Source organism: Palaemon carinicauda, chromosome 28 (genome assembly GCF_036898095.1).
Source record: "Palaemon carinicauda isolate YSFRI2023 chromosome 28, ASM3689809v2, whole genome shotgun sequence".
Taxonomy (NCBI): Eukaryota; Metazoa; Arthropoda; class Malacostraca; order Decapoda; family Palaemonidae; genus Palaemon; species Palaemon carinicauda.
In genome coordinates, this window is record NC_090752.1 from 78,934,573 (window position 1) to 78,944,488 (window position 9,916).

Here is a 9,916-nt window from a genome sequence, read left to right on the forward strand (position 1 = left end):
TGTGCAATTACACAAATATATAATTGTTGACTGTATCTATTCCCTGTAATAAATTTTTAATCGGGAAATGTTTTTAGGTAGTAAAAAGTTTTTAAATACATGCGTATGGTTGTAAGGTGGCACATGAGGTGTTAATGAGCCTTTCGTTTTAATATAAGAAGAGGTTGAAGCCTTGGACCTTTTCTACACTGATCTTATCTTCGATTCTCCTTTCCCCATATGCAAGCCATTTTTCGACCTCATTTCCAATCAACTGACACGTAATAGATTAAAAGACCTTTTGTTAAAAGGCGAAAAAAATTCTCAGAGTTTTCCCCCTCCTACATTCTCCACAAAAACGACCAGTTAAAAACAATAGGCTTTTATTCCTTCGATTCAGTCACTCAATAGCTTCATAAACGTTCCCCTGAAAGAAATGCCATTTTTGGTTAACTCTTTGTTAGCTCTTGTCTCATTGTTTTTACCTCCATGATGTATTTGTTTCGTTTCTATGATGCATTTGTTTGGCGTTCTCTTGATCAATTGCATCCACTGGTCATTTTGCAAACGTTCCTGAATATTTCATTTCTCTCTTTAGGATCCTTGTGTGTTGGCTTTGGTCGTATTGACTGGAATTTGATATAATTTGGTCAGAACATTTTTATTCTGTTTGTTTTTATCCAGTTTGTAGTCTTTGAAGTGAAAAGTGACTCATTTATGGCAAACCTCTTAATTAGATGCAAGTTGAAGACTTTAACCATTCCGGCATTTTTAATTCAATGTCATTTTACTCTTGATCATTACATCACTAATTTTACCCGTAATTTAGTCTTTTGATCATATCGTTTACTATCGTCATGTAATAATACAATCCTGTAATACTGTAACCTCTCCCCCTCATATTGTGGAAGCAAACGATCATTGTTGATTGCTTCTGATGGTTAGTTATATTTTGTAAATTTTTCTGTTGTGTTTTTGCTGTTAAAAATGTATTGTTCTAGTGAAAGCACTCCCCTCAACCATTTTACTCAACGTCAGTATTTAGAAGGTAGTTCAATTAAGATATATTTTGAAGAGTTCTTACTAATGAATTTGTGAATATTTGATAAAAGATGCAAGTATTTACAACATTAAGATTATTGGTTAAATACTTGATATAACATTTTTAGGAGAAAACTTTTACTCTTGTGAATGATTAACTAGATCCTTATTTTTTTTTCTGTTCTCTTTGTTTACAAATGAAAAACTTAATTTATTTTTAATTATTTCCAGTTAAGTGTAATCTACGAACACATGTAAGTGTGGCGTAAAACAACTGGAAATTGGTGTTTTTGCAAAAAATATTACGACCAGTGGGAGAGGACGCTGTAATTTTGAGGCAAAATAAACCAGACTAATTTCTTCCTTTCCGCAGTAAGTGTTCTTCAGTGGCATATTCTTATTACTTGACGATCGGAATCCAAAATGTCTTTTAGTAGGAAACATATTTTTGCCATCTGTAGTACTTCAACAGTGTTCTCTAGTAAGATGATTTTTTTTGTAGGACCTACTTGGGGATTCTTGTGGGAAAAATATTTTCATAATGACCTCAAATTGGTCTTTGTAAACTTCGTTTTTTTTTTTAATTTAAGGGCCTCCTGGGATCTGGTAGGAAACAGCTTTGCTATAGATAGCCTAATCAGTTTTGCATTGTTACTTTAATCTTCATTGTAAGCTTATTTCTGTTATGCAAATTGTTCTCTGATAAAGGAAAGCAAAGAAATGAAAACTGACATTAAGAAACATTGTTTAGTCAGTTCATTGATAGAATTTTCTGATTTAGGTGTTGTGTGATTAGTTGTATGTTATTCTGCTTTATGTTATATTTTTATTTATCGACAGAGTTATGGCTATCCATTTTCCGTTTAACTCATACACATATGAACATTTTGATCTGTGAAAACTTGCTTTTAAGCTTCCCTGGCCTTCCAGGTTTGTTCTGTTTGAAAAATTGCTTATTGTGAATAGTACTGATAATAATATTGGTAATGATAGTAACGATAATGATAAACACAATGAAACAACAATAGCAATAGTGTATCGACTTCTACGTGGGAGCATGTGAATAAATATGGGAATGCCAGGTTTTATTAAAAACGCATAAGATTGTTAGCATTCTTGGTCCTGGTTTTCCAGCCTCTTAAGCGTCTGTTCTTTAAAAATCCAATCTATCATATCTATTGAGTTTAAGCCCTACCCTTTTCCTCTGTATGTTTACTTGACTATAGGTAGAAAAGGGCAAGTTTTGGTCTCTTTCCAACAGTGCAGATCTCAAGTTGACTAGAATTAAATAAGAGGCTTAGAAGGACACTTGAATTTCAGACGCCTCAAGTCTTAGTGGTATGATGACCTATTGCGTAGACTTAGAAATTAGTGTCCTTGTGATTGTGCTCAAGCATACAGAACAAGGATGGCTCTTGACCTACCCCGGCTCCTTCATCAGGAGTATGTAGCTTCTTAACTACATGCAGAAGCTACATACTCCTCTAAAAGGGATTAATTCATTTCTCTGTATTATTTTTCGTTTTGAGTCTATACTAAGGAAAGAGACATTGCTAGCACAAGGCATTGCTAATCTAATGTAATAATGACTAACCATAGGTGCTGTAAGTAGAGTGCAGTTATGTGTAATACACAAATGTCAAAAAAAAAAGATAAAACTTCTGTAGTTATTTATATGATTCATAATGATCATCAGCTCTTTTAATTGTCTCTATTTACAGCGACATGTCTATTAGAACTAGTTTTTCCCTTTTATAACACCACAAAATATTTATGATGCCGGTCACCTACCCCATCTGACTTATATTTTGTTTAGATCTTTTAATGAACCAAATTGTTTTGTTCGATATTTTTATTCTTGTGTTGGTGTCCAGGGCAATGATTTTTTAAGAAATGTAGACAAAAAGGGATTTTCATTCGTTATGATTTGGTTTGATTTTAATAGTAGGGAAAGTAGTAGTAGTAGTAGTTCCCGGATTACTTGCTGGTGTTTTCCAGCGCTGTTTTTAGTTTGTTTAGATTTACCCCGTGCTTGTAATAATCTTCGTTTTCATGAGGTTAATTTGATTTACATAACTTGTCATCCCAGGGTGGAAAAACGATAGTTTGTTAATTACGGCTACTCGTTTTTTATGTTGCCCCAGATGTTGGGCACGTATAGTATCGTGTGAGACGCCAGTTAGGTGATAACTGAGAGGCAAGATGAATACAACTGAACTTTATTAAACAATCATTGAGTTTATATACAGCGACTTCCTTGGAAGAACGTCACAAAAATTCAAACATGATAGGGCATGATCTAGCATGTTAACGCAAGTTGATCTATTAACAGTACTGGGCAGAACGAATGATAAGATAAAAAAGTGTACGAGCATGTATGAAACACGTTGGGTACATGGCTCCCCCCTAAAACAGACATACACGTGAAATGAGGCTCCCTGCTCTTGAGAGGCGAACTGTAGCTGGTCATCTTGCTGGAGATACGCAGCATTAAGACGATCATTGGACACCCAGTCTTCTTTACCATGAATGTTGTAAGAACGCCTTTGTTTTTCAACGGATTACAAGGAAAGGGCCCGTTAGTGGTGGTTTGCTGGTGTCGTTGTGCAGGAAAACGTACGATGCCTTGTGCAAATCTGTCAGTATATGTTGCTTTGCTGGGGCTTGTAAATCTGGTGGCATGTAGTAAATTGTCCCATGACATGACATAGGTGCTGGAGATTGTTGGAGGAGGTTGTTAATAGGAAAAATTTGGCAAGAACGACCAACGGGTTACCATACACCATTTCAGCTGCTGAGACATCCAGGTCGTCTTTAGGAGTAGTTCTTAGTCCCAGGAGAACCCAGGGAAGCTAAGTAAACCAGTTAGAGTCCTTGCAGCGGGACACCTAAGTTGCTTTGAGGGTGTGATGGAAACGTTTTACCATTTGGTTGGCAGCAGGGTTATAGGTGGTTGTCTGATAGAGAGTACTTCCCAGGAGATTTGCCAAAGATGTACACAATTGAAAGGTGAAAATGGTACCCCTGTCAGAAATAATATACTCCAGGATACCAAATCTCGCTATCCACTCTGAGAGGCGGACGTTGCAATTTCCGTGGGAAAGGCTTCAGGACATGGAGTGGAGGGGTTGATGACAGTAAACAAGTAACGATGTCCTTGTGATGAGGGTAGTGGCCCAACTATGTCGACGTGAATGTGGGTAAAGTGCTGCTGAGTTTGAGGAAAGGTGCCCACTCCTGAATACGTGTGTCGATGTACATTTGAAGTTTGGCATGAAGTTTAAGCACAGACCCAATCCTCAGCATCCTTAGTAACACCGAACCAAATGAACTTTATCTTCAGTAGCTGTGCAGTAGATAGGCTCGAGGGATGTGGAAAGCCATGAATGAAATCAATCGCCTGTTGGTGCATGGAAGCAGGTTTCCACAGTCTAGGTCTACCAGTATTGAGGTCACAGAGGAGGGTGACGATGGAGTGGTTGAGCAGGATGTCTTTCCAACGGAGAGATGGTCCTACATGCTTGGTACTCTGGATCTTTACGTTGGGCTTCTGCCAAGACGTTGTAATCTAATCCCAGATGAATGGTGGCCAATGTTTTTCTTGACAGAGCATCGGCAACAGGATTGATTTTCCCAGGGGTGTGTTAAAGGGGGCAGTTGTATTCAGCCAAGGCAGAGCAGTGTCGGTTTTCTACTGAAGAAGGCCAATGGGCAGGGTGAGTCATCAACCACTTGCTTGAGTACTGCACCAATAGTGATGTCGCTGGCATCAGTGGAGAGAAAGAGAGATGCATGTGGTACAGGAAAAGGTAGAGCAGCAGTGATTGATAGGGCATTGTTTGCGTTGCAGATGGCCGCCTTTTGAAGGAAACCCCACTTCAGGTCTTTCGGCTTTTCCTTGAGGGAAGCATAGGGGGGGGGGGGGGCAAGAGTAGCGGCATTGGCTAGCAAGAAATGGTGATAATAGTTCATCATGCCCAAGAATTCTTTCAGTACTTTGGTGGTCGAGGGCGTGGGGAATTTTCGAATGGCTGGTACCTACTGAGGGAGGGGGGGGGGGGGACTCCTCCAGGAGTGATGCGGTGCCCTAGGAATAATACTTCGTTGGTGCCAAAGGTACACTCGTCGTATTGGACTACAAGGCTGTTCTGTTGTAGGTGGTCGAAAACAATGCGTAGGTGATGGATGTGTTCCTTTCTAGAGGAAAAGAACAAAATTTATGCCGTCCACATAACATACACAGAAGGGAAAGTCCCCAAGATGCTATCCATGAGACATTGAAATGGGGCCCCATCATTACGAAGGCCAAAACAGGAGTAATTGAAGGTGTATGTACCAAAGGGGGGGTGGTGGTAATAGCGGGTTTGTGATGACTTCTGGGCTAATGGGTACCTGATAATACCCCTTCAGGAGGCTGATCGTAGAGAAAACCTTCACTTTGTGCAAGTAGGAGGTCACATTGGTGATGTTTGGGAAGGGGTAGTGACGTGGTTCTGTCTGCATGTTCAGGCCCCTGCAATCCTCATACGGACACAGAGAGCCATCTTCCTTCAGAACAGTGTGTAAGGTTGACGACCCTGGGCTTGATGCCTTTTGGCAAAGGCCCATTTTTTCCATTTTGGCTAATGTTTGTTTAGCAGCATCTAAGCAATCCGCTGCCTGAATCTGGCGAATATTGGGGTTCTCGCCGTCTTTGTATGGTGATGAATACCATGTTGGGAGGAACCTTGGTTGTTTGACAAAGTTTTGGATGGAAAACGTTCGGGTACGACATGAGTAGGTGAGCCTAGGCATCTGTAGGTGCGAAGATGTAGAGAGTGAAGTTGGAGGCGGCTGGTCGGAGAGGTATTGACGAGTAAAATTCAGCATCTACTAGCCGTTGTTGAACAACATAGACCATTGAGTGGAAATGCTAAAGGAAAGCTGCACTGAGGATTGGCAGTGTGATTTCAGCACTGGTGGTTGCAAATGATAATGTGAGGTTCTCATACCTATAGGTGAGTATCGCAGATCCGTTGGCAGCTACCAGGTGGACGTCAGCAGATATAGACAGGCTATGTTGTGCTCGGGAGAGTGGCCTTGGCAGAGGAGAATGGCAAGCACCTGTGTCTCCCAAACATTGCACGCCTGTACCTGCACCATGTAAAAAGTAAAGATTAGTGACAGGGGAGGCCACTGCCTCAATTGATTGTCTACTTACATGTCTTTTGGCCACTGACAGCCATTCGCACATTTCTTTGCAGCAGTCTTGAATTTTGAGTGATAGTAGCGTAACTGAGGCTAATGGGCATCAGTAAATGGGTGTAGAGGTCGTCAGTTGGGGCGTGGGTGAGTGGTGGATGGCTGTGTGGACGCTACACCAGGTCAAGGACCGTGTGTCTCCTACAGCATGCATGTCAGTTTTGGTCGATGTCCGCCAGGAGTGGCGGTGTTAACAGAGGTCTTGAAGGTGGGGAAATGGCTGTCCATTAGGGCATCGATTTTGGTCTTCAGGTCCTTCATAAACAAAATATCGACATTGGGTGTGGCAGCTCGTTCTGGTCCGGATGAGCATCGTACCTAAAGGGCATAAAGTAGGTTCACCTCAGGAGGAGAGCTGTATGTGGCTGGGTGCAAGCGAGCGATACTGGTAATCATTTCCCGGAGGGCGAATAAAGCTTTCTGGTTTCCCAATGGTTGTTGAGAGAGCTGAAAAAGTTTTGCTATGTGGGTAATTGGCGATAGCGAATACTGCTTCAGGAAGTATGTTTTAAGGGGATCGTACGTTATTGAGTTGTCCCCTTGCTTGAGGATTGCTCTGAGAACGTTGTCTGCTTTGGTGCTTGATTGAGTCAGGAAAATGCCTCTACTGGCAAAAGACGGCAGTTTCATGGATTTGGCATTGATAGGCGAGTCAGTGTTGGAATGCGGCATCATCAAACGGTAAGACACAGTAGTTAGAGGGGAAAGCGGGAGGGAGCTGGTCACTCTGGTGGTCATGAATGTGTGAGGCGCCAGTTAGGTGCTAACTGAGAGGCGAGGCGAATGTAGCTGAACTTTATTAAACAATCATTGAGTTTGTATACAGTGACTTCCGAAGAAGAACGCCACAAAAACTCAAACAGGACAGGTTTAGAAATGAAACTAAAAGAGAGATTACTCTAGTACCATATGTGGATGAGATCATGATAAGGACTAGATGGAGATGGTTTGGGCATGCTCTTCGCACTCCCCAAGAGAGATTAGTTCACCTACGTTTAAGTGGGCTCCACAAGTCACTAGAAGTATTGGAAGACCCAGGCCCACATGGCTTAGGACCATAAAGTGCGAAGTAGGAGATGATGAATGGATAAGTATTGAATTAAAAGCTCAAGACAGTTCTTTTAGTGCCTTGTGGAGCCCAGTTAAACGTTTGGTGAACCAATCTCTCTTGGGGAGTGTGAAGAGCATGCCCAAACCATCTCCATCTACCCCTCATCATGATCTCATCCACATTTAATTCCCATTATCCTTCTGAGGGCTTTATTCTCAAATCTACTAAATCTATTGGAGATTGTTTCATTGTCATACCATGACTCATGTCCAAAGAGTAACACCAATCTCACTAAACTGAAATATAGTCTGATTTTTATATGATATTTTAAGCGATCTGATTTCCAAATTTTACTTTAGCTAGCCATTGTCTGATTTGCTTTTTTCAATCTTTCACTAAACTCTAATTCTAGAGGACTTGTATTGGAGATCATTGTTCCTAAATACTTGAATGATTCTACCTCATAATCCTTTTTCCTTCCTACGATATTTCATCGACCATTGCATACTTTGTTCTCATCATCTCTGTCTTTCTTCTATTTATCTTCAGCCCAACCTCAATGATATTTCATGCATTCTGGTAAGCAAGCTTTGCAAATCCTGTGGTGTTCTGCTAAGAAGGACAGCATCATCGGCATACTGTAGGTCTGCTAAATTCATATCACCAGTCCAGTGTGATCCTTCTCGACCATCTCTGCCTGTTCTACACATTACAAAGTCCATGAGGAGGATAAACAACCTAGGTGACAACACATTCCCTTGGAGTACTCAGCTGTTCACTGGAAACTCACTTGATAAGACTTCATTAACATTAACTTTGCACTTGCTATGCTCATGAACAGACTTAATCAAATTTACATATTTAAGAGGAATTCCATAATGACGCAGGATTCTCCACAAAATTGGCCGATGCACACTATCAAATGCTTTTTCATAGTCCACAAATACCATCAAAAGGGGATTTCTATATTTTACGCATTGCTGTACAACATGTCTCAAAATAAAGATTTTGTCAGTGCAACTTCTACCTTTTCTAAATCCTGCTTGTTCATCTTTCAGCTTTTCATCAATCTTTCTCTCCAGTCTCTTAAGAATAAGCAGACCATATATTTTCATACTAACTGACGTAAGTGTTTTGCCTCTGTAATTATTGCAATCAGTCAGGTCTCCCTTTTTAGCTATTTTCACCAACACTCCTAACTCCCATTCATCAGGTTTAGCCTTTTCATGCCACATTCTACCAAATAATCTTGTTATTAGTCTGGGAGTCGCTTCATTTTCGGCCAGTATCGTCTCGGCAGTTAATCCATCGTATCCCGGGGCTTTCCATCTCTTTAGTTTTTTGAGGATAGCTTCAACTTCAAACACACTGAATTCATTCATGGGCACATCAAGGTCTTCATCAGCCTATTCATAACTTCACTAAAGTGTTCCATCCAACGTTGTCTTTCTTCATCTTCTGTTGCTATATTAGAGTCATCTCTCTTTTTGGTGGTCATATGCTTCTTCTTTGCCCCAGTCGAGATTTCATTAATAATTCTATGAGCAATTCTCACACCATAGCCACTTCCTGAATTCATAGCTTTGTTGGCCTCATCTGCTTTACTGTCTATATACTCTCTCCAGTCATTCATGGCTTTTCTTTTGACCTCCCTGTCGATACTGGAATACTTAGCATGCTCTACCTTGTAATTTTCATTACTTGAAAACTTTCAACAATTAATTTCTGTCTTTGTCTCCTTTTTATAGTATCCCAAGTATCATTCGATATCCATGGCTTTCTCTTTGTAACTGTTTGTCCCAAGACTTCACTGCCAGCTGACTGATATATGTTCTTAATATCACACCATTCTTCATTAATTGTCTGTTATTTGTCTCTTAAAGTCTCCTAAGACTGAAAATCGATTCCTACATTCAATTGCACATGTCTCTGTGCTCTTCCTCTAGAAGCTTAGTCGTATCAAACCTAGGTATTCTATCTATCTCTCTGTCTGGTGCATTCAGTTTTAATTTCAGTGTGGCAATGAGGAGCTGGTGATCACTACCAATATCTGCACCTCTATAGTTTCTTACATTTCTCAGAGTTCTCTTTCTCTCTTTATTAATGGCAATGTGATCTATCTGATTTTTGTAATTGCCACATGGTGAAGTCCATGTATACTTGTGGATATTCTTATGTTGGAACAGAGTACCTCTAATGACAAGATTGTTTGCTGAACAGAAACTCATGAAGTGTGCTCCATTTTCATTCTCAACTTCGCCAAGACCCTTGACACCCATCACATTCTCTATCCCCTGATTATTTCTTCCAACTTTAGCATTGAAGTCGCAAATTACAATTTTTATATCTTTCTCAGGGATCTCATCTATTATCCTCTGCATTTTTTTATAGTATTCATCTTTCCTTTCTTTAGGGGAATCATTTGTTGGGGCATAACAAACTATAATACTCATATTGCACTGCTGTGATTTGAACTATGGTAGTAACAATCTACTATTTACAGCTTTCTACTCGGTTAATGCCTTTTCTGCTCTTGGTGTAATCATCATTCCTACCCCTTCTCTTCCAACTGTATCTGATCTTCCTGAGTAAATATATATATTC

General features: G+C 40.2%; 1 long non-coding RNA gene across 1 annotated transcript in view; it reads left to right on the forward strand.

Moving 5' to 3' along the window:
- The window catches only part of LOC137622100 (uncharacterized), a 156,506-nt gene that overhangs the window by 115,916 nt on the left and 30,674 nt on the right, over positions 1 to 9,916 (forward strand). Inside the window, exon 2 of the long non-coding RNA XR_011040362.1 lies at positions 1,252 to 1,392. This is a non-coding gene — a long non-coding RNA (uncharacterized lncRNA). The remainder of the gene's footprint in view (positions 1 to 1,251; positions 1,393 to 9,916) is intronic.